At 45.8% G+C, this 26,119-nt stretch overlaps 1 pseudogene across 1 annotated transcript in view; it reads left to right on the top strand.

The window, feature by feature from the left end:
• The window catches only part of LOC311108461 (regulator of G-protein signaling 6-like), a 122,351-nt pseudogene extending 97,643 nt beyond the window's left edge, over positions 1 to 24,708 (top strand). Inside the window, exons 11-15 of the transcript in view lie at positions 10,060 to 10,185; positions 20,291 to 20,477; positions 23,780 to 23,869; positions 24,318 to 24,371; positions 24,658 to 24,708. The product of the transcript in view is annotated as a regulator of G-protein signaling 6-like (transcript). The remainder of the gene's footprint in view (positions 1 to 10,059; positions 10,186 to 20,290; positions 20,478 to 23,779; positions 23,870 to 24,317; positions 24,372 to 24,657) is intronic.
• Positions 24,709 to 26,119: the final 1,411 nt, after the last annotated feature.

Below are 26,119 nucleotides of genomic sequence, written 5' to 3'. Positions count from 1 at the left end.
GGTGAGAAGGCAACAACTGTTGGCGCAATTATTAGAAAATGGAAGAAGTTCAAGATGACGGTCAATCACCCTCGGTCTGGGGCTCCATGCAAGATCTCACCTCGTGGGGCATCAATGATCATGAGGAAGGTGAGGGATCAGCCCAGAACTACACGGCAGGACCTGGTCAATGACCTGAAGAGAGCTGGGACCACAGTCTCAAAGAAAACCATTAGTAACACACTACGCCATCATGGATTAAAATCCTGCAGCGCACGCAAGGTCCCCCTGCTCAAGCCAGCGCATGTCCAGGCCCGTCTGAAGTTTGCCAATGACCATCTGGATGATCCAGAGGAGGAATGGAAGAAGGTCATGTGGTCTGATGAGACAAAAATAGAGCTTTTTGGTCTAAACTCCACTCGCCGTGTTTGGAGGAAGAAGAAGGATGAGTACAACCCCAAGAACACCATCCCAACCGTGAAGCATAGAGGTGGAAACATTATTCTTTGGTGATGCTTTTCTGCAAAGGGGACAGGATGACTGCACCGTATTGAGGGGAGGATGGATGGGGCCATGTATCGCGAGATCTTGGCCAACAACCTCCTTCCCTCAGTAAGAGCATTGAAGATGGGTCGTGGCTGGGTCTTCCAGCATGACAACGACCCGAAACACACAGCCAGGGCAACTAAGGAGTGGCTCCGTAAGAAGCATCTCAAAGTCCTGGAGTGGCCTAGCCAGTCTCCAGACCTGAACCTAATAGAAAATCTTTGGAGGGAGCTGAAAGTCCGTCTTGCCCAGCGACAGCCCCGAAACCTGAAGGATCTGGAGAAGGTCTGTATGGAGGAGTGGGCCAAAATCCCTGCTGCAGTGTGTGCAAACCTGGTCAAGACCTACAGGAAACGTATGATCTCTGTAATTGCAAACAAAGGTTTCTGTACCAAATATTAAGTTCTGCTTTTCTGATGTATCAAATACTTATGTCATGCAATAAAATGCAAATGAATTACTTAAAAATCATACAATGTGATTTTCTGGATTTTTGTTTTAGATTCCGTCTCTCACAGTTGAAGTGTACCTATGATAAAAATTACAGACCTCTACATGCTTTGTAAGTAGGAAAACCTGCAAAATCGGCAGTGTATCAAATACTTGTTCTCCCCACTGTATGTATTTTTACATGGCTTAGGCCTATGACCACGGTGGAAAATTAGGTGTATTCAGGATGCTCTGAACATTAAATGAACACTCAAAATTCGATTACTTTGTTACTTTGAGATATTTGGGGGATGAAATGTAAAGTATGCTAATCTTTTTTTTTAAACATATTTTCTTAGGTGGTTTGACACTTTATTCAGACAGTAATGAAATGAGATGGGGAGACGGGCTAATGCTAGAAACAGTGGGAAGGTTAGAAGCAGGTGGAAAGTTGTATGCAACACGTGCCAGGGAGTGTTACCACTACACCAAGGCTCTGCACAGGAAATTGTAATATTAATGGTTGATGGCAGTGGGGTAACCAAATCATAGATTGCAGTCTGGTTGTCCATAGACTGCTTTCAAGGTAAGGACACAAACATTTTATATTTTGTATTTTGGGTGGACTCTCTCTTTTAAAAATAGGGCTGAAAGAAAATCCTGCTAGCTCTCCAGGAAGGTTGGTCACCCCAGATCTGTGGTCCTCTGTAGCTCAGCTGGTAGAGCACGGCGCTTGTAACGCCAAGGTAGTGGGTTCGATCCCCGGGACCACCCATACACAAAAATGTATGCACGCATGACTGTAAGTCGCTTTGGATAAAAGCGTCTGCTAAATGGCATATTATTATCTATGTTTCCCAAGTGCCGGGTGTTTGAAAATGTTCTTGTTATAACAATTAATTTATCAAAATCACCCAACCTTCAAGAAAAGTCTAATGAATATCAATATTCAGGTGGTTTATTCCTACTAGTTGAAGATCCCTGTCATCATCTTACTCTACATAGAAACAATATGATGTGTTTATGAGTTGAGAGCCCCCCTACCATCTCTGCCTTGCACGTGCCCAATACTAAAATGTCAAAAATTATATTTGATTCGCGCAGCATTTAATATCCAACGCTTATTTGTATGACTTTGTTCAAAACAATGCGTGAATGGCTGCAAAAATACATGGCCTCATATAATTCATTTTCAAAGACACAAGTAGGGCATATCAGATTTCAAATATGTGATTACACTGTCATTACTGGAAAGAAGCGGAATAATACAATAAGTGTGGTGAATATCAGTAGTGTTGTTGCTCTGACAAGCACACCAATTACCCTGTATTATAATAATAATATAATAATAATAATAATATGCCATTTAGCAGACACTTTTATCCAAAGCGACTTACAGTCATGCGTGCATACATTTTTTTTTTTTGTGTATGGGTGGTCCCGGGGATCGAACCCACTACCTTGGCGTTACAAGCGCCGTGCTCTACCAGCTGAGCTACAGAGGACCATTGTTAAGAATGAGAATTGTTCCACTGGTCAGACCAAATAAAGTAAATAGCTAATAAAATCTCCTGAAGACTAGATAACATAAATATGCCCCTACACCAGTGGCGACCCGTCATTCAGAGCAGGTGGGGCAAACCTGTTTAGTTAAAAAATAAAAAATAAGCATTTTTTTAAAATACAATTTTGTTGCCTGTTTTGCATGTTATTTTGGCATTAATTTGTGTCACATATCAGATTGCAAACAATGTTACAAAAAAAATATATATATATATAATTGAGTTAATAAAGCCGCATACAAATTTGGTCTCTTTTTTGCTTTCTTTAGGAAGGCAGCTACAAAATGCAGGTGTTTCAGCCTAGCTCAGTGCTTTCTGTGGTGGTGGGGCAACCAGCGGAAAATACAGAGCGTAGGGGTTGGTAATCTCCTCTAGTTGCGCCGTGATTGGCTCAGTGTTCTGTCACTCATGGGAACACTACGTCACTGCAAAATCTACAGGGAGAACTAGAATGTTCAAGCCCCCTTGGGTGCTGCCATAGATTTACATTAGAAGTGCCCATCCAAGAAGGCTCAATGTCATTGGCCACAGATAAAATGACGTCAAATTATATCTACCGTAGCTTTGATTGGACTGATCATGTCAACATCATACTTTCAAAATCTTAGCTAGCAAGCTAGACAAGCAGTCACCGTCATGAATCAAGTCGACAATCTACTGGTAATGCCTTTTCAATCCTTGTCATATGAAGAGAAATTATAGATAAAACTTATCGGTGCTCATCGGCCATTGGACATAAACATTACACAACAAGTTGGAAATCGCAAATTCAACAATGAGTGGTTTGGAAGGAATCTGTGGCTAACTGCAAGCGTTGCAAAGCAATCACTAGCCTGCTATTCAGTGGAGCGGGTGAGTGGTCCAAGTCTGGGTTTAAGGGTCTCTTTTCCAAGCTTAAAAGGATAAACATTCACATGCAACATCATGGGCCAGAAAAGGTTGAATACGTTGGCCATGCTGTCAATCCAGCATGACTTCTGCCGAGTTCAAAACAACTGGAAACTGGGAAATCTCAGACTTCATTGATCTCAAGACAACTGGGTTACTCGGAAAAAAAGAGCTCAGACTGCGATTTGGCATGGGTCCCCAGATCCTCAAAAAGTTATACAGCTGCACCATCGAGAGCATCCTGACTGGTGGCATCACTGCCTGGTATGGCAACTGCTCGGCATCCGACCGTAAGGGCGTACAGTCCAGTACATCACTGGGACCAAGCTTCCTGCCATCCAGGACCTATATACTAGGCGGTGTCAGAGGAAGGCCCCAAAAATTGTCAAAGACTCCAGTCACCCAAGTCATAGACTGTTCTATGTGCTACCGTATGGCAAGCGGTACCGGAGTGCCAAGTCTAGATTCAAAAGGATCCTTAATAGCTTCTACCCCCAAGTCATAAAACTCCTGAACAATTAATAAAATGGCCACCCGGACTATTTACATTGACCCCCCCCCCCCCCCCTTTTGTTTTTACACTGCTGCTACTCGCTGTTTATTATCTATGCATAGTCACTTTACCCCTACCTACATGTACAAATTACCTAAACTAACCTGTATATAGCCTCGTTATTGTTATTTTATTGTGTTACTTTTTATTTTATTTATTACTTTAGTTTATTTAGTAAATATTTTCTTAACTCTATTTCTTGAACTGCATTGTTTGTTAAGGGCTTGTAAGTAAGCATTTCACGGTAAGGTCTACACCTGTTGTATTCAGCGCATGTGACAAATAACATTTGATTTGATTTGAAAATACGTTTTGAACGGTCGTCCAACTCGGAATTCCAAGTCGGGAACTCGGGCCTCTTTCTAGAACTCCGACCTGAAGATCACCTGACGTCACGATTCGACCTCGTTTTGTTCCGAGTTCCCAGTTGTCTTGAAAGCACCATAAATCCAGAGAATGCCAGACTTTGATGACAAAGTTTGATGACAAAATTAGCCCACAAGAAGGACACCTTCCTGTTCAAGTGAGCACAGCACAACAAGGTGCTGCTGCATACATGATGTAATATGCCAGGGAGATATGTATACTGTAGCTAAGAAAGTAATACTAAGTGTATGTTGTGTAGTAAGCTGTTAGTAGCCCATGTGCCTCACCCTAATAATTTGATCCCTTTTCCCCTCATAACTTAGCCTACTGTTCTGACTTGGTGGTGCACATGTAGCCTATAGCCTGTTTTAGAGAAATGTAATCATCGAATATTGTAAGAGCTTTCATTGTCTGCTTATATTCCCCCTTTAGTTAGCCTAAGGTTCTGACTTGGTGTACAGGGAGAACACTGTAAGAATGGCCCATGTTCTGAATTCTGTCGCTGTACATTTCAAAAGTGCTGAACAAATAGTTAAATTGACTACGTCATTCTTAGCTCGCTCATTAATGTCATAATCGAAATTACGGATTGCCTCTTATGCGCTCATCGTTCCCTTATGCCATAGTTTGTACATCTCGATTGTGAGTAGAAACCACATTTGTTTAAGCAAGTCAGCCATATCGCCTAGGTTTTTTTTTTAAAGGCAGTAAATGAGGCTGAATTAACTGTTTCGCTGCCAGACAAGGCTCCGCTGATAGCCAGGTGTAGCGGTGGTAAGGATTCACTCCATGGTGCTGAAAAGAAAGCTCTGCTGTTGGGACAGCTTCATGGAGGCCCTAACAGTTTGTGGGCACTGTTTGTCACCGTTATAGTGCAATGAATGTACTGTTTTGTGTTGTGTTGTGTTGTGTTGTGTAGTGGCTTTGCTGACATGCATTAAAAAAAAAATGGAGTTTGCCCCACCAAGATTGACGTGCTAAAGTCACCGCTGCAGTACACTACCCAAATTATTTTATATTTAATCTCCCCCCTCTAGAATCAAACTTACACTTTTGGATTCACAATCTGTTTGACAAAATGATTTTTGTAACATACTGTAGTTCTGTCTGCTGCCTTTTCGCTGTCACAGCCTAAATGCCAATCCCCAAACGAGGGGACTAATGCAAGTGTGGTTTAAATCGATTTTAGTACATGCTGTCAAAAGGCTGCATTCTGCAATAGAGACAGGAGGAACAGCGACCTCATTTTGTTGACAACATTGGACATAAAACAGGCTTCCGCGCTGCTCTTTTAAGAGTTTTTAGAAACTCAGCAGAGAATGTTCTCTCTCCATTCGGCTCCACTCTAATCTTGATGGGCGTTTTTTTTTTAAACATGCATCCAATCCCACTTGATCCTTTACATAACTAGACCAATCATATGCTTCAATGTGCCGCGGTTCACAGTGCTGTGGCAAGACAGGACAATGATAGAGGTGTCGCTCGTGATGTTAAATTGCAGGCGCAGACGCTCCGATTTCAAAACGATTTGGGGCACAGTTGAAAAGTTAACTAGAAAAATAAAAGCAGTACTTTTCAATGCGTGAGATATAAGTGGTGTGCGGTGAGAGCGTGAGAAGAGGGTCAAAATGCGTGTGTCTCGCGGCCAATGTGTGAGAGTTGGCAGCTCTGCTTAGGCAGGGCTAGGGGCAAGGTACAGGCTGGAGGGCGGGGCTAGGGGCAAGGTACAGGCTGGAGGGCGGGGCTAAGGGCAAGGTACAGGCTGGAGGGCGGGGCTAGGGGCAAGGTACAGGCTGGAGGGCGGGGCTAAGGGCAAGGTACAGGCTGGAGGGCGGGGCTAGGGGCAAGGTACAGGCTGGAGGGCAGGGCTAAAATGTAAATGTAAATGTAGGCTAGGGGCAAGGTACAGGCTGGAGGGCGGGGCTAGGGGCAAGGTACAGGCTGGAGGGCGGGGCTAGGGGCAAGGTACAGGCTGGAGGGTGGGGCGGGGCTAGGGGCAAGGTACAGGCTGGAGGGTGGGGCTAGGGGCAAGGTACAGGCTGGAGGGCGGGGCTAGGGGCAAGGTACAGGCTGGAGGGCGGGGCTAGGGGCAAGGTACAGGCTGGAGGGCGGGGCTAAGGGCAAGGTACAGGCTGGAGGGCAGGGCTAGGGGCAAGGTACAGGCTGGAGGGCGGGGCTAGTGGCAAGGTACAGGCTGGAGGGCAGGGCTAAAATGTAAATGTAAATGTAGGCTAGGGGCAAGGTACAGGCTGGAGGGCGGGGCTAAGGGCAAGGTACAGGCTGGAGGGCGGGGCTAGTGGCAAGGTACAGGCTGGAGGGCAGGGCTAGGGGCAAGGTACAGGCTGGAGGGCGGGGCTAGTGGCAAGGTACAGGCTGGAGGGCAGGGCGGGGCTAGGGGCAAGGTACAGGCTGGAGGGCGGGGCTAAGGGCAAGGTACAGGCTGGAGGGCGGGGCTAGGGGCAAGGTACAGGCTGGAGGGCGGGGCTAGGGGCAAGGTACAGGCTGGAGGGCAGGGCTAAAATGTAAATGTAAATGTAGGCTAGGGGCAAGGTACAGGCTGGAGGGCAGGGCTAAAATGTAAATGTAAATGTAGGCTAGGGGTAAGGTACAGGCTGGAGGGCGGGGCTAGGGGCAAGGTACAGGCTGGAGGGCAGGGCTAAAATGTAAATGTAAATGTAGGCTAGGGGCAAGGTACAGGCTGGAGGGCAGGGCTAAAATGTAAATGTAAATGTAGGCTAGGGGTAAGGTACAGGCTGGAGGGCGGGGCTAGGGGCAAGGTACAGGCTGGAGGGCAGGGCTAAAATGTAAATGTAAATGTAGGCTAGGGGTAAGGTACAGGCTGGAGGGCGGGGCTAGGGGCAAGGTACAGGCTGGAGGGCAGGGCTAGGGGCAAGGTACAGGCTGGAGGGCAGGGCGGGGCTAGGGGCAAGGTACAGGCTGGAGGGCGGGGCTAAGGGCAAGGTACAGGCTGGAGGGCGGGGCTAGGGGCAAGGTACAGGCTGGAGGGCGGGGCTAGGGGCAAGGTACAGGCTGGAGGGCGGGGCTAAGGGCAAGGTACAGGCTGGAGGGCGGGGCTAGGGGCAAGGTACAGGCTGGAGGGCGGGGCTAAAATGTAAATGTAAATGTAGGCTAGGGGCAAGGTACAGGCTGGAGGGCGGGGCTAAAATGTAAATGTAAATGTAGGCTAGTGGCAAGGTACAGGCTGGAGGGCGGGGCTAGTGGCAAGGTACAGGCTGGAGGGCGGGGCTAGGGGCAAGGTACAGGCTGGAGGGCGGGGCTAGGGGCAAGGTACAGGCTGGAGGGCAGGAATGAAGTGGTTTATGGTTTCTAGGGCTAGGGGAAAGGCTGGAGGGCAGGACTGAAGTGGTTTATGGTTTCTAGGGCTAGGGGAAAGGCTGGAGGGCAGGACTGAAGTGGTTTATGGTTTCTAGGGCTAGGGGAAAGGCTGGAGGGCAGGTCTAGGGGCTTGGGTCAAGGCTGGAGGGCAGGACTGAAGTGGTTTATGGTTTTCAAATGTGACCTTCTACCAGGGATTGTGTGTGTGTGGTGCTTTTCTAAGAATTCCTTTACAGAGTTCAAAGCCATTGGTGCCATGATGATGCAGGCAGGGTGTTTCAAACTGGGCTTGCAACTGTGGCGGAAACTACTCTTGGCTCACCAGTTTCCACCTAATAGTTTAGCCTTACATTAATAGGTTTCCGATCTGTGTCAAGTAGTAGGGGCCTACAGTAGAACTGATATCTGACTGTAAGGCCTACAGTAGAACTGATATCTGACTGTAAGGCCTACAGTAGAACTGATATCTGACTGTAAGGCCTACAGTAGAACTGATATCTGACTGTAGGGCCTACAGTAGAACTGATATCTGACTGTAGGGCCTACAGTAGAACTGATATCTGACTGTAGGGCCTACAGTAGAACTGATATCTGACTGTAAGGCCTACAGTAGAACTGATATCTGACTGTAGGGCCTACAGTAGAACTGATATCTGACTGTAAGGCCTACAGTAGAACTGATATCTGACTGTAGGGCCTACAGTAGAACTGATATCTGACTGATCATGTGTCATTCTTCACAATGTCCATCTCTGTGTGTTGCGCTGTCAGTCTGATGACTTACACTGAGCAGTACCAGGAGTATGACCCGTTGGTGGTGTCACCAGAACCGTCCAACCCCTGGGCCAGTGACGACCTCTCATTCTGGGACCTAGAGGCCAGGTAAGAACCACAACCCTAAGTTCCCCAGTCGGTGGACTGGTATCTGTGACTTCCCTGTCTGATACATACTTGTCTCTGGTCTCTGTCTCTCCCAAAACACCTAATGTATGGCTTTTCCTACAAAACTAATCCACCTAGCCACTTCAGCTGCAAAATCACCCTCAGTGACAGAGAGGATCATGGGGGGGCAATGACAACTTATTATCGTCCTGTTTCATTACTAAATGGTGAAATCAAAGTACCATAATCAAAGAGAGCCAACTGTCTCAGGGGTCACCAATGCTGTGTCTTAAAGCCCCGTTTATACCTGGTTCTAACATGCGCCCTTTGTCCTGATCCTGTCCACATTCTGATCGTGCCCACATTGTAGCCGTTGGTACACATTGGTAGCGAAACGTGTCTGTTATCTGTCCACTATGTCCGAATTGTGACCAGATTTCCTGGTGCCTCCCTGTATGCAGATTGTTTGACAGATATTATTTCAAAGTGATATGAATGTATTTATTTGAAGACAATTATTTATGCCATATGTCAATGGTGCCAATGATTTTAGAGGCCAGTATAATGATGATTTAAATTATTTGATCATCCAGATCTGTTTACACTTGATTGATATCCAGATACAACGAGTCCCTAGCCCTATTTATACCTGTGTCTGCATTGTGACCAGATTTCCTGGTCCCTTCCTTTATGCAAATTATATTTCACAGCTATTCTTTCAAAATAATATGTATTTATTGTAAGACACATATTGATGTAATCAGTCAATGGTGCCACCTGTCAATGATGTTAAAGGGTAGAATAATGATGATTCAAATGGTGTCTCTGTCCAGATCTGCCTACACTTGTGAGATATCCAGACACAATGTGTCTTGACTACCTCCGGAGGTGGGCAGGATGATCTGATCACAATGTATTTTTTGATTGTCTACACCCGTCTAAAAATGTGGTCACAATCAGAATGTGGACAAGTTCAGGACAAAGGACGCATGTTAGAACCAAGTGTAAACAGGACTTTAGATAATCATCCTTAAAGTCTGAACAATCTGAACAAAGGGCAATGACATCCTATTGTCCTACATCATTATTAGATCCAGATATGAAAGATATTTCATGGTGGACGATGCTGTTGCTGAGCACCATATGTAGTCTGTCTGTAACCCTTCTGGTCTCCTAGACTTATGCAGAGATGAATCAACCCAGACATATAATCATTGTGCCTAATGTAGCTTCATAATCCTGATAAATTGATTAATTACATTACAGGTTAGAGGGAAATGTCCTGCAGAGATGTAAATGATTAGGTGTCATGTGAACGCTGCCATTACAGGACTATGCTGTCACTGTTTCTACATCGCTGCCACCACTTGTCCAACATCATGTGGTGTTTGAGACTGTTTGAGATCACAGTATTCATTTTTTTCCCTGTCTGTCTATTTTATTTAACTCCTGCTCTTTCATGAACTCAAACTTTTCCTTCCTCCTACTCTCTCCTTCTGTATCCCCCCCCCCCCTTAGTAAGGACCCCAGTCAACAGAGGGTGAGGAAGTGGGGTTTCTCTCTAGAAGAAGCTCTGAAGGATCTGGCAGGTCGCGACCAGTTCCTCAAGTTCCTGGAATCAGAGTTCAGCTCAGAGAACCTACAGTGAGTCACACAGAACACTCCTCTCCTCTCCTTCTTCCCTTCACCCATCCTTTTATCTCATCCCTTCCTTATTTCCTCTCACCAGATCTCTTCATCCCATCCCTCCATTATCCATTCCTTTCCCTCATCCTCTCCACCTTTCATCCCTTCTTCCATCACCTGATCCCTAAGCTTCATCCCATCCCTCCATTCTTCTCTTTCCCCATTTCCTCTCACCTCCTCCAATTATCCATTACCTGCATCTTTTCCCTTCATCCTCTACCCTTCACATCCCTTCATCCTCTACCCTTCACCATCCCTTCATCCTCTACCCTTCACCATCCCTTCATCCTCTACCCTTCACCATCCCTTCATCATCTACCCTTCACATCCCTTCATCCTCTACCCTTCACCATCCCTTCATCCTCTACCCTTCACCATCCCTTCATCCTCTACCCTTCACCATCCCTTCATCCTCTACCCTTCACCATCCCTTCATCCTCTACCCTTCACCATCCCTTCATCCTCTACCCTTCACATCCCTTCATCCTCTACCCTTCACCATCCCTTCATCCTCTACCCTTCACCATCCCTTCATCCTCTACCCTTCACCATCCCTTCATCCTCTACCCTTCATATCCCTTCATCCTCTACCCTTCACCATCCCTTCATCCTCTACCCTTCACCATCCCTTCATCCTCTACCCTTCACCATCCCTTCATCCTCTACCCTTCACCATCCCTTCATCCTCTACCCTTCACCATCCCTTCATCCTCTACCCTTCACATCCCTTCATCCTCTACCCTTCACCATCCCTTCATCCTCTACCCTTCACATCCCTTCATCCTCTACCCTTCACCATCCCTTCATCCTCTACCGTTCACCATCCCTTCATCCTCTACCCTTCACCATCCCTTCATCCTCTACCCTTCACATCCCTTCATCCTCTACCCTTCACCATCCCTTCATCCTCTACCCTTCACCATCCCTTCATCCTCTACCCTTCACCATCCCTTCATCCTATACCCTTCACCATCCCTTCATCATCTACCCTTCACCATCCCTTCATCCTCTACCCTTCACCATCCCTTCATCCTCTACCCTTCACCATCCCTTCATCCTCTACCCTTCACCATCCCTTCATCCTCTACCCTTCACCATCCCTTCATCCTCTACCTTTCACCATCCCTTCATCCTCTACCCTTCACATACCTTCATCCTCTACCCTTCACCATCCCTTCATCCTCTACCCTTCACATCCCTTCATCCTCTACCCTTCACCATCCCTTCATCCTCTACCGTTCACCATCCCTTCATCCTCTACCCTTCACCATCCCTTCATCCTCTACCCTTCACATCCCTTCATCCTCTACCCTTCACCATCCCTTCATCCTCTACCCTTCACCATCCCTTCATCCTCTACCCTTCACCATCCCTTCATCCTCTACCCTTCACCATCCCTTCATCCTCTACCCTTCACCATCCCTTCATCCTATACCCTTCACCATCCCTTCATCATCTACCCTTCACCATCCCTTCATCCTCTACCCTTCACCATCCCTTCATCCTCTACCCTTCACCATCCCTTCATCCTCTACCCTTCACCATCCCTTCATCCTCTACCCTTCACCATCCCTTCATCCTCTACCCTTCACCATCCCTTCATCCTCTACCCTTCACCATCCCTTCACCCTCTACCCTTCACCATCCCTTCATCCTCTACCCTTCACCATCCCTTCATCCTCTACCCTTCACCATCCCTTCATCCTCTACCCTTCACCATCTCTTCATCCTCTAACCTTCACATCCCTTCATCCTCTACCCTTCACATCCCTTCATCCTCTACCCTTCACATCCCTTCATCCTCTACCCTTCACCATCCCTTCATCCTCTACCCTTCACATCCCTTCATCATCTACCCTTCACATCCCTTCATCCTCTACCCTTCACCATCCCTTCATCCTCTACCCTTCACCATCCCTTCATCCTCTACCCTTCACCATCCCTTCATCCTCTACCCTTCACATCCCTTCATCCTCTACCCTTCACCATCCCTTCATCCTCTACCCTTCACCATCCCTTCATCCTCTACCCTTCACCATCCCTTCATCCTCTACCCTTCACCATCCCTTCATCCTCTACCCTTCACATCCCTTCATCCTCTACCCTTCACCATCCCTTCATCCTCTACCCTTCACCACCCCTTCATCCTCTACCCTTCACCATCCCTTCATCCTCTACCCTTCACCATCCCTTCATCCTCTACCCTTCACCATCCCTTCATCCTCTACCCTTCACCATCCCTTCATCCTCTACCCTTCACCATCCCTTCATCCTCTACCCTTCACATCCCTTCATCCTCTACCCTTCACCATCCCTTCATCCTCTACCCTTCACATCCCTTCATCCTCTACCCTTCACCATCCCTTCATCCTCTACCGTTCACCATCCCTTCATCCTCTACCCTTCACCATCCCTTCATCCTCTACCCTTCACATCCCTTCATCCTCTACCCTTCACCATCCCTTCATCCTCTACCCTTCACCATCCCTTCATCCTATACCCTTCACCATCCCTTCATCATCTACCCTTCACCATCCCTTCATCCTCTACCCTTCACCATCCCTTCATCCTCTACCCTTCACCATCCCTTCATCCTCTACCCTTCACCATCCCTTCATCCTCTACCCTTCACATCCCTTCATCCCCTACCCTTCACATCCCTTCATCCTCTACCCTTCACCATCCCTTCATCCTCTACCCTTCACCATCCCTTCATCCTCTACCCTTCACCATCCCTTCATCCTCTACCTTTCACATCCCTTCATCCTCTACCCTTCACATCCCTTCATCCTCTACCCTTCACATCCCTTCATCCTCTACCCTTCACCATCCCTTCATCATCTACCCTTCACCATCCCTTCATCCTCTACCCTTCACCATCCCTTCATCCTCTACCCTTCACATCCCTTCATCCTCTACCCTTCACATCCCTTCATCCTCTACCCTTCACCCTCCCTTCATCCTCTACCCTTCACATCCCTTCATCCTCTACCCTTCACATCTTTCATCCCCTACCCTTCACCATCCCTTCATCCTCTACCCTTCACATCCCTTCATCCTCTACCCTTCACATCCCTTCATCCTCTACCCTTCACATCCCTTCATCCTCTACCCTTCACCATCCCTTCATCCTCTACCCTTCACATCCCTTCATCCTCTACCCTTCACATCCCTTCATCCTCTACCCTTCACCATCCCTTCATCCTCTACCCTTCACCATCCCTTCATCCTCTACCCTTCACCATCCCTTCATCCTCTACCCTTCACCATCCCTTCATCCTCTACCCTTCACCATCCCTTCATCCTCTACCCTTCACCATCCCTTCATCCTCTACCCTTCACCATCCCCTCATCCTCTACCCTTCACCATCCCTTCATCCTCTACCCTTCATCCTCTACCCTTCACCATCCCTTCATCCTCTACCCTTCATCCTCTACCCTTCACATCCCTTCATCCTCTACCCTTCACCATCCCTTCATCCTCTACCCTTCACCATCCCTTCATCCTCTACCCTTCACCATCCCTTCATCCTCTACCCTTCACCATCCCTTCATCCTCTACCCTTCACATCCCTTCATCCTCTACCCTTCACATCCCTTCATCCTCTACCCTTCACCATCCCTTCATCCTCTACCCTTCACCATCCCTTCATCCTCTACCCTTCACATCCCTTCATCCTCTACCATTCACATCCCTTCATCCTCTACCCTTCACCATCCCTTCATCCTCTACCCTTCACCATCCCTTCATCCTCTACCCTTCACCATCCCTTCATCCTCTACCTCTCTTTCAGGCCGTCATTGTAAATAAGAATCGGTTGTTAATTGACTCGCCTGGATAAATAAAGGTTAAATTAAAGAAAGAAAAAAAACAACTCTCCTTTCCTCTTCCCATCCCATTTGTTTGGAAGTCACCTGACCTCACCTGGACTCCCTCTACTTAGGCTAGCACTGACCCTCCAGCACCTCACCATGGCGCTCTATCTACTTATCCCCATTAGGCCTCTCTTCAGGGGGGTCAGGAGCGCTGTCAGTCCCCTGTAGCTAGCGGCTCTGCCACCCATGTGAACTGGGCTGGGAAGTGGATTGTGTGTGCGCTTGCGTGTGTGTGTGTGTGCGCGTGTGTGTGTGTGTCTCCTCTGAAGGCAGGTTCTGATGAGGGGCTCTACTAAAGAAGATAACGGAGTCTTGGAGTGTACTAGCCTGATAGCAGGTCACACACACACCCTTCTCTCTGTCCTCAGCTGCCAACCACTCTCCCTATCTTCACTAACTCACCATAGCTCGCTCTCTCTCTCTCTCTCTCTCTCTCTCTCTCTCTCTCTATCTCTCTCACTCTCTATCTCTCTCACTCTCTATCTCTCTGGCTCTCACTCTCTATCTCTCACTCTCTCTCTCTCTATCTCTCACTCTCTATCTCTCACTCAGTGTCTGTATATTGCAGGGCCAGACCACACATCAATACAGATAGATTGTAATATGAGAGGCAATTACAATTAGCTGGCACTCCTCTCCACTCTACTGTGCTCAGTGTTTGTGCAGCCAATGGTGGGTGAAGCAGTTATAGTCCTACTACACATTCCAATGTCTGGACCTGTCTCAGTCTTCCCCCTGTGTAGGTTACCTCAGTGTTATGGCTTTTATATATATATATACAGTTGAAGTCAGAAATGTACATACACTTAGAACTCGTTTTTCAACCACTCCACACATTTCTTGTTAACAAACTATTGTTTTGGCAAGTCGTTTAGGACATCTACTTTGTGCTTGACGCAAGTAATTTTTCCAACAGTTGTTTACAGACAGATTATTTCACTTATAATTCACTGTATCACAATTCCAGTGGGTCAGAATTTTACATACACTAAGTTGACTGTGCCTTTAAACAGCTTGGAAAATGTCATGGCTTTAGAAGCTTCTGATAGGCTAATTGACATAATTTGAGTCAATTGGAGGTGTACCTGTGGATGTATTTCAAGGCCTACCTTCAAACTCAGTGCCTCTTTGCTTGACATCATGGGAAAATCAAAAGAAATCAGTAAAACAAGTCCTATATTGACAAAACCCCGAAAGGCCGCACTGCAAGGAAGAAGCCACTGCTCCAAAACCGCCATAAAAAAGCCAGACTACGGTTTGCAACTGCACAAGTGGACAAAGATCGTACTTTTTGGAGAAATGTCTTCTGGTCTGATGAAACAAAAATAGAACTGTTTGGCCATAATGACCATTGTTATGTTTGGAGGAAAAAGGGGGGTATTTGCAAGCCGAAGAACACCATCCCAACCGTGAAGCACAGGGGTGGCAGCATCATGCTGTGGGGGTGCTTTGCTGCAGGAGGGACTGGTGCACTTCACAAAATAGATGGCATCATGAGGAAGGAAAATGATGTGGATATATTGAAGCAACATCTCAAGACATCAGACAGGAAGTTAAAATGGACAATGACCCCAAGCATACTTCCAAAGTTGTGGAAAAACGGCTTAAGGACAACAAAGTCAAGGTATTGGAGTGGCCATCACAAAGCCCTGACCTCAATCCTATAGAAAATATGTGGGCAGAACTGAAAAAGCATGTGCGAGCAAGGAGGCCTACAAACCTGACTCAGTTACACCAGCTCTGTCAGGAGGAATGGGCCAAAATTCACCCAATTTATTGTGGGAAGCTTGTGGAAGGCTACCCGAAATGTTTGACCCAAGTTAAACAATTTAAAGGCAATGCTACCAAATACTAATTGAGTGTATGTAAACTTATGACCCACTGGGAATGTGATGAAAGAAATAAAAGCTGAAATAAATCATTCTCTCTACTATTATTCTGACATTTCACATTCTTAAAATAAAGTGGTGATCCTAACTGACCTAAGACAGGGAATTATTACTAGGATTAAATGTCAGGAATTGTGAAAAAGTTAAAATGTATTTGGCTAAGGTGTATGTAAACTTCCAACTTCAACTGTGTATATACAGTGAGGGAAAAAGTATTTGATCCCCTCTTGATTTTGTACGTTTGCCCACTGACAAAGAAATGATCAGTCTATAATTTTAATGGTAGGTTTATTTGAACAGTGAGAGACAGAATGACAACAAAAAAATCCAGAAAAACGCATGTCAAAAATGTTATAAATTGATTTGCATTTTAATGAGGGAAATAAGTATTTGACCCCCTCTCAATCAGAAAGATTTCTGGCTCCCAGGTGTCTTTTATACAGGTAACGAGCTGAGATTAGGAGCACATTCTTAAAGGGAGAGCTCCTAAACTCAGCTTGTTACCTGTATAAAAGACACCTGGCCACAGAAGCAATCAATCAATCAGATTCCAAACTCTCCACCATGGCCAAGGCCAAAGAGCTCTCCAAGGATATCAGGGACAAGATTGTAGACCTACACAAGGCTGGAATGGGCTACAAGACCATCGCCAAGCAGCTTGGTGAGAAGGTGACAACAGTTGGTGCGATTATTCGCAAATGGAAGAAACACAAAAGAACTGTCAATCTCCCTCGGCCTGGGGCTCCATGCTAGATCTCACCTCGTGGAGTTGCAATGATCATGAGAACGGTGAGGAATCAGCCCAGAACTACATGGGAGGATCTTGTCAATGATCTCAAGGCAGCTGGGACCATAGTCACCAAGAAAACAATTGTTAACACACTACGCCGTGAAGGACTGAAATCCTGCAGTGCCCGCAAGGTCCCCGTGCTCAAGAAAGCACATATACATGCCCGTCTGAAGTTTGCCAATGAACATCTGAATGATTCAGAGGAGAACTGGGTGAAAGTGTTGTGGTCAGATGAGTCCAAAATCGAGCTTTTTGGCATCAACTCAACTCGCCATGTTTGGAGGAGGAGGAATGCTGCCTATGACCCCAAGAACACCATCCCCACCGTCAAACATGGAGGTGGAAACATTATGCTTTGGGGGTGTTTTTCTGCTAAGGGGACAGGACAACTTCACCGCATCAAAGGGACGATGGACGGGGCCATGTACCGTCAAATCTTGGGTGAGAACCTCCTTCCCTCAGCCAGGGCATTGAAAATGAGTCGTGGATGGGTATTCCAGCATGACAATGACCCAAAACACACGGCCAAGGCAACAAAGGAGTGGCTCAAGAAGAAGCACATTAAGGTCCTGGAGTGGCCTAGCCAGTCTCCAGACCTTAATCCCATAGAAAATCTGTGGAGGGAGCTGAAGGTTCGAGTTACCAAACGTCAGCCTCGAAACCTTAATGACTTGGAGAAGATCTGTAAAGAGGAGTGGGACAAAATCCCTCCTGAGATGTGTGCAAATCTGGTGGCCAACTACAAGAAACGTCTGACCTCTGTGATTGCCAACAAGGGTTTTGCCACCAAGTACTAAGTCATGTTTTGCAGAGGGGTCAAATACTTATTTCCCTCATTAAAATACAAATCAATTTATAACATTTTTTACATGCGTTTTTCAGGATTTTTTTGTTGTTATTCTGTCTCTCACTGTTCAAATAAACCTACCATTAAAATTATAGACTGATAATTTTTGTCAGTGGGCAAACGTACAAAATCAGAAGGGGATCAAATAGTTTTTTCCCTCACTGTATGTGTATATATATATATATATATATATATATATATATATACACTACCGTTCAAACGTTTGGGGTCACTTAGAAATGTCCTTCTTTTCAAAAATAACATCAAATTGATCAGAAATACAGTGTAGACATTGTTAATGTTGTAAATGGCTATCGTAGCTGGAAATGGCAGATTTTTAATGGAATATCTACATAGGCGTACAGAGGCCCATTATCAGCAGCCATCAGTCCTGTGTTCCAATGGCACGTTGTGTTTGCTAATCCAAGTTTATCATTTTAAAAGGCTAATTGATCATTAGAAAACCATTTTGCAATTATGTTAGCACAGCTGAAAACTGTTGTGCTGATTAAAGAATAAATAAAACTGGCCTTCTTGAGACTAGTTGAGTATCTGGAGCATCAGCAATTGTGGGTTCGATTACAGAATCAAAATGTCCAGAAACAAATAACTTTCTTCTGAAACTCGGCAGTCTATTCTTGTTCTAAGAAATGAAGGCTATTCCATGCGAGAAATTGCCAAGAAACTGAAGATCTCGTACAACGCTGTGTACTACTCCCTTCACAGAACAGCGCAAACTGACTCTAACCAGAATAGAAAGAGGAGTGGGAGGCCCCGGTGCACAACTGAGCAAGAGGACAAATACATTAGTGTCTAGTTTGAGAAACAGACGCCTCACAGGTCCTCAACTGGCAGCTTCATTAATTAGTACCTGTTACGAACCCCGTGGCTTTAAACGTCTAGGGTGGATGGACATGAGACCCGTAACATAATTCATGCAAATTATAAGCGTGACATGGAACAGTGAGAACAAAAACTACACGACAACCATAAACTACCGTCAAACATAAAATGTTTATTTTTGAACACACGGTCAAGGTTTGGGAAAAAGGGCTGAGCAGGACCCAAGAAATGAAACAATAGTGTAAAAAAACCCTAAACTGATCTTGCCTGCCTCAAGAACCGCTAAGCTACTGCTAATCATACACAAATACAGTGGGTGGTCCGCTCAGGTCTAACTAGTGTTTTTAGACAGTTTTCTTCCTACGGGTAATGTACGCCCAAGGGCAACTTGCTTAAATTCCCCTTTTCCCAGAAACACACAAAGTTACCAAACAGAGTAACCAGCAAATGAGTGAGTACACAAAACACAGGACACCACAGTATCCATACTCACATACGGAAATAGTCTCTCACAACAAACACAACTGACCTGCTTTTAAACAATGGGATGTGTGATTGAAAAACCAGAAACAGGTGGTGCAATGCAGAGGAATGTTCACTGATTAGTCCACCTTAGCAATCAGCAGACACCCCAACGACCACCAATCAGGAACATACAGGACACCTGTGATTAGGGCAGAAGGAGAGAAAAAACACAAAAAGACACAGGATACCTGTATCCGTAACAGTACCCGCAAAACACCAGTCTCAACGTCAACAGTGTAGAGGCGACTCCGGGATGCTGACCTTCTAGGTAGAGTTGCAAAGAAAAAGCCATATCTCAGACTGGCCAATAAAAAGAAAAGATTAAGATGGGCAAAAGAACACAGACACTGGACAGAGGAAGATTGGACAGACATATCGAAGTTTGAGGTGTTCGGATCACAAAGAAGAACATTTGTGAGACGCAGACCAAATAAAAAGATGCTGGAGGAGTACTTGATGCCATCTGTCAAGCATGGTGGAGGCAATGTGGTGGTCTGGGGGTGCTTTGGGTGCTTTGGGGGTGGTAAAGTGTGAGATTTGTACAGGGTAAAAGGGATCTTGAAGAAGGAAGGCTATCACTCCATTTTGCAACGCCATGCCAAATTGGAGCCAATTTCCTCCTACAACAGGACAATGACCCAAAGCACAGCTCCAAACTATGCAAGAACTATTTAGGGAAGAAGTAGTCAGCTGGTATTCTGTCTGTAATGGAGTGGCCAGCACAGTCACCGGATCTCAACCCTATTGAGCTGTTGTGGGAGCAGCTTGACCATATGGTACGTAAGAAGTGCCCATCAAGCCAATCCAACTTGTGGGAAGTGCTTCAGGAAGCATGGGGCGAAATCTCTTCAGATTACCTCAACAAATTGACAACTAGAATGCCAAAGGTCTGCCAGGCTGTAATTGCTGCAAATGGAGGATTATTTGACGAAAGCAAAGTTTGAAGGACACAATTGTTATTTCTATTAAAAATAATTATTTCTAACCTTGTCAATGACTACATTTCCTATGCATTTTGCTATATTTCCTATTCAAACTCAGTTCATGTATGTTTTCATGGAAAACAAGGACATTTCTAAGTGACCCAAAACATCTGAACGGTAGTGTATATTATTTATTATATTTATATATTATGTTATGGTCACAGGGTCTGCTGTGTGAGAAGGGATGGCATCAATAGCCAGTACAGTGAAATGGTGTCATCTGTGCTGACTCTGGCAGTTATCAGGGAATAACCGCACACCTCCAGTGGTGTAAGAATGAGCGGAATTGCTTACTTACTGTATCCAATAGGTTTTGGTTGGCAGTCCAGGATCTGAAGAGGCAGCCTCTGGAGAAAGTGGCAGAGCGGGCTCAGGAGATCTGGGCAGAGTTTCTGGCAGAAGGTGCTTCCAGCTCCATCAACCTGGACTCACACAGCTACGAACGCACCAGCGCCAACCTTAAAGACCCGGGACGATACAGCTACGAAGACGCTCAGGTACGTTATATTACAGACAGACAGATACGAAGACGCTCAGGTACGTTATATTACAGACAGACAGACCGCTACGAAGAGGCTCAGGTACGTTATATTACAGACAGACAGCTACGAAGACGCACAGGTACGTTATATTACAGACAGACAGACAGCTACGAAGAGGCTCAGGTACGTTATATTACAGACAGACAGACCGCTACGAAGACGCTCAGGTACGTTATATTACAGACAGACAGACAGCTACGAAGACGCACAGGTACGTTATATTACAGACAGACAGACAGCTACGAAGAGGCTCAGGTACGTTATATTACAGACAGACAGACAGCTACGAAGACGCACAGGTACGTTATATTACAGACAGACAGACAGCTACAAAGACGCACAGGTACGTTATATTACAGACAGACAGACAGCTACGAAGAGGCTCAGGTACGTTATATTACAGACAGACAGACAGCTACGAAGACGCACAGGTACGTTAAATTACAGACAGACAGACAGACAGCTACGAAGAGGCTCAGGTACGTTATATTACAGACAGACAGACAGACAGACAGGTATGTTATATTACAGACAGACTAACAGGTACGTTATATTACAGACAGACAGACAGGTACGTTATATTACAGACAGACTAACAGGTACGTTATATTACAGACATACAGACAGGTACATTATATTACAGACAGACAGACACGTTATATTACAGACAGACAGGTACGTTATATTACAGACAGACAGACAGGTACATTATATTACAGACAGACAGACAGACAGGTACGTTATATTACAGACAGACAGGTACGTTATATTACAGACAGACAGACAGGTACGTTATATTACAGACAGACAGACAGACAGGTACGTTATATTACAAACAGACAGACGGGTACGTTATATTACAGACAGACAGACAGGTACGTTATATTACAGACAGACAGACAAGTACGTTATATTACAGACAGACAGACAGGTACGTTATATTACAGACAGACAGACATGTACGTTATATTACAGACAGACAGACAGGTATGTTATATTACAGACAGACAGGTACGTTATATTACAGACAGACAGACAGGTATGTTATATTACAGACAGACAGACAGGTACGTTATATTACAGAAAGACACACAGGTACGTTATATTACAGACAGACAGACAGGTACGTTATATTACAGACAGACAGACAGGTACGTTATATTACAGACAGACAGACAGGTACGTTATATTACAGACAGACAGACAGACAGGTACGTTATATTACAGACAGACAGACAGGTACGTTATATTACAGACAGACAGACAGGTACGTTATATTACAGAAAGACAGGTACGTTATATTACAGACAGACAGACAGACTAACAGGTACGTTATATTACAGACAGACAGACAGGTACGTTATATTACAGACAGACAGACAGGTACGTTATATTACAGACAGACAGACAGGTACGTTATATTACAGACAGACAGACAGGTACGTTATATTACAGACAGACAGACAGGTACATTATATTACAGACAGACAGACAGGTATGTTATATAATACAGACAGACAGGTACGCTATATTACAGACAGACAGGTACGTTATATTACAGACAGACAGACAGGTACGTTATATTACAGACAGACAGACAGGTACGTTATATTACAGACAGGTACGTTATATTACAGACACACAGGTACGTTATATTACAGACAGACTAACAGGTACGTTATATTACAGACAGACAGGTACGTTATATTACAGACAGACTAACAGGTACGTTATATTACAGACAGACAGACAGGTACGTTATATTACAGACAGACAGACAGGTACGTTATATTACAGACAGACAGACAGGTACGTTATATTACAGACAGACAGACAGACAGGTACGTTATATTACAGACAGACAGGTACGTTATATTACAGACAGACAGACAGGTACGTTATATTACAGACAGGTACGTTATATTACAGACAGACTAACAGCCCAAAAGCTGAAATACAGCATAAAGCTAAAACACACACATTAGGTCTCTCTCGATGTACAGCGCCTTCGGAAAGTATTCAGACCCCTTGACTTTTTCCACATTTTGTTACGTTACAGGCTTATTCTAAAATGTATTTTTAAAAAATCCCCCTCATCTACACACAATATCCCATAATGACAAAGCAAAAACTGGTTTTTAGATTGTTTTGCAAATGTATTCAAAAGCAAAAACTGAAATATAACATTTACATAAGTATTCAGACCCTTTACTTGTTGAAGCAGCTTTGGCAGTGATTACAGTTCGAGTCTTCTTGGGTATGACGCTACAAGCTCGGCACACCTGTATTTGGGGAGTTTCTCCCATTCTTCTCTGCATATCCTCTCAAGCTCTGTCAGGTTGGATGGGGAGCGTCGCTGCACAGAGATGTTCGATCGGGTTCAAGACCGGGCTCTGGCTGGGCCACTCAGGGTCATTCAGAGACTTGTCCTGAAGCCACTACTACGTTGTCTTGGCTGTGTGCTTAGGGTCTTTGTCCTGTTGGAAGGTTGAACCTTCACCCCAGTCTGAGGTACTGAGCGCTCTGGAGCAGGTTTTCATCAAGGATCTCTCTGTACTTTGCTCCGTTCCTGACTAGTCTCCCTGTCGCTGAAAAACATCTCCACAGCATGATGCTGCCAGCACCATGCTTCACCGTAGGGATGGTGCCAGGTTTCCTCCAGATGTGACGCTTGGCATTCAGGCCAAATAGTTCAATCTTGGTTTCATCAGACCAGAGAATCTTGTTTCTCATGGTCATGGTCTTTCTCTCTCTCCCTATTTGTCCCCCCCCTTCTCTCTCTCTCTCCCTATTTGTTCCCCCTTCTCTCTCTCTCTCCTTATTTGTCCTTCTCTCTCTCTCTCTCTCTCTCTCTCTATCTCTCTCTCTCCCTATTTGTCCTCCCCCTTATCTCTCTCTCCCTATTTGTCCTCCCCCTTCTCTCTCTCTCTCCCTATTCCCCCCCTCCTTCTGTCTCTCTCTCCCTTTTTGTCCCCCCCCTTCTCTCTCTCCTTCCCTATTTGTCCCCCCCTTCTCTCTCTCCTTCCCTATTTGTCCTCCCCCTTCTCTCTCTCCTTCCCTATTTGTCCCTCCCCCTTCTCTCTCTCCTTCCCTATTTGTCCTCCCCCTTCTCTCTCTCCTTCCCTATTTGTCCCTCCCCCTTCTCTCTCTCCTTCCCTATTTGTCCTCCCCCTTCTCTCTCTCCTTCCCTATTTGTCCCTCCCCCTTCTCTCTTTCCTTCCCCATTTGTCCTCCCCCTTCTCTCTCCTCTGTTACAGGACCACATCTATAAGCTGATGAAGAGTGACAGCTACACACGCTACCTCCGCTCCAACGCTTACCAAGATCTTCTGATGGCCAGGAAGAAGGTGTGTGTGTTTCTCTGTGTGTCTCCGTTTGCCTGGGGCAAACTGCAGTTTGACGCCAGTCCTCAGCATCCAACATAGTGAAGTGCTGCCCTCTGTTGGAGATTTCCAGGTTCTGCAGTCAGTAAACTACTGCATGGTCTGAATCAGTGATATCACTGACTTCTCTTCTCTGCTTTGTTTTCATTCTCTCTTTTTCTGCCTCCTCTCATCTCCTCTCCTCTCCTCTCCTCTCCTCTCTCTCCTCTCCTCTCCTCTCCCCTCCCCTCCCCTCCCCTCCCCTCCCCTCCCCTCCCCTCTCCTCTCCTCTCCTCTCCTCTCCTCTCCTCTCCTCTCCTCTCCTCTCCTCTCCTCTCTCCTCTCCTCTCCTCTCCTCTCCTCTCCTCTCCTCTCCTCTCCTCTCCTCTCCTCTCCTCTCCTCTCCCCATAATGCTTTGTGCCCAAGCCTGAGACGGAGCAGCAGCAGGGAAGACGCACATCTCTGGAGAAGTTCACACGCAGTGTGGTCAGTGGCTCTACTTCCCTGTCCTTTTATTTTCTGTTCTCCCTCGTCTGTCTGTCTCTGTCTCTCTCTGTCTGTGTCTCTGTCTGTCTGTCTGTCTGTCTGTCTGTATGTCTCTCTCTCTGTCTGTCTCTGTCTCTGTCTGTATGTCTTTATGTCTCTCTGTCTCTGTCTGTCTGTATCTGTCTCACCTACGTAGAGATTATTCCGACCACTACTTTGTTACAAAACTTTTCACCTTAAACCAACAAGGCAACCATCATATTAATTCCATACTATCGCTCTTCAGGGCAAGTCACTGACAGGCAAACGGCTGACGGGCCTGATGCAGTCGTCCTGACCAGGCCTGGGGCTGGAGTAAGACAGCCATGCCCACAGGAGCTGCTCCGCTGTCGGGAGAGGGGTGTTGAGGCTGAGAGGTCTAACTGGGGCCTGGACACAACGGCGCCCACATAACTGACTCCAGAACAGTTTTCTGAGCTTCAGCGGAGGACAGACAGCATGCAATAAGTCACTTAGATCTGACACTGGGACAGTGCTGTCTTTGGTTGCATCTCAAGTGCCACCATGTTCTCTATATAGTGCACTACTTTTGACAAGAGCCCATATGATTTGTGTAAGCATTGGCTGGAGTTTCCACTTTTGTTAAATCCATGCGAGAAAGTGTGCACTTTGGGAGAAGGGTGGAGAATGGCAACATCCCAGCCTGGGCCTTAGGCAAAAAATAGTGTACTACAAAGAGAACGGGGTACCATTTGGGATGCAAATATTGTGTAGTTTATCGACACATAACTCTGCCCGCTACTCTCTCTCTCTCTGGCTCTGTCTCTCTCTCTCTGGCTCTGTCTCTCTCTCTCTCTCTCTCTCTCTCTCTCTCTCTCTCTCTCTCTCTCTCTCTCTCTCTCTCTCTCTCTCTGGCTCTGTCTCTCTCTCTCTCCCTCTCTCTCTCTCTCTCTCTCTCTGGCTCTGTCTCTCTCTCTCTCCCTCTCTCTCTCTCTCTCTCTCTGTCTCTCTCTCTGGCTCTGTCTCTCTCTCTCTCTCTCTCTCTCTCTCTCTCTCTCTCTCTCTCTCTCTCTCTCTCTCTCTGGCTCTGTCTCTCTCTCTCTCTCTCTCTCTCTCTCTCTCTCTCTCTGTCTCTCTCCCTCTCTCTCTCTCTCTCTGGCTCTGTCTCTCTCTCTCCCTCTCTCTCTCTCTGGCTCTGTCTCTCTCTCTCCCTCTCTCTCTCTGGCTCTGTCTCTCTCTCTCTCCCTCTCTCTCTCTCTCTCTGGTTCCTTTAATAGATTCTATAACCAAATGGAATGTCAGACTTCTACTCTATCTCAGCTCATGTTACTACAGTATAATACCTTAGTATAACGATTACACTACTATTTTGTCAATTATATCAACATTAAAATGGTTAAAAGCTTGATTGCTTTGACTGATGTTATAATGGATTTATTTTCACCTGCCACTCTAGGGTAGGCCTGTATGGTAGTATATAGGATGGGGAATGGAACAAATGATCTGTTCTGCTCTTTCTATTGAGTTTTTCAGCATTGATTTGATATAGTTATGCAGACTTAAAAAAAATAATCCTTAAGAGTTGATTGATGCACCCTAATTAACATAATAAAAAAATCCCCATCAATATCCAAGTCTGTTTTTTTTTTTTTTTGGGGGGGGGGGGTATGGGCTGCGTCTCAATCTATCGTATCCGCCGATGTCGGCCTTCCGCATCTGCGGTGGACAGTGGCAGAGCTACGGTGCTG

This window comes from Coregonus lavaretus (assembly GCF_964263955.1).
Source record: "Coregonus lavaretus genome assembly, chromosome: 33".
Taxonomy (NCBI): domain Eukaryota; kingdom Metazoa; phylum Chordata; class Actinopteri; order Salmoniformes; family Salmonidae; genus Coregonus; species Coregonus lavaretus.
Note: the sequence above shows the minus strand (reverse complement) of the source record. Positions and strands in the feature narration are given on the sequence as shown.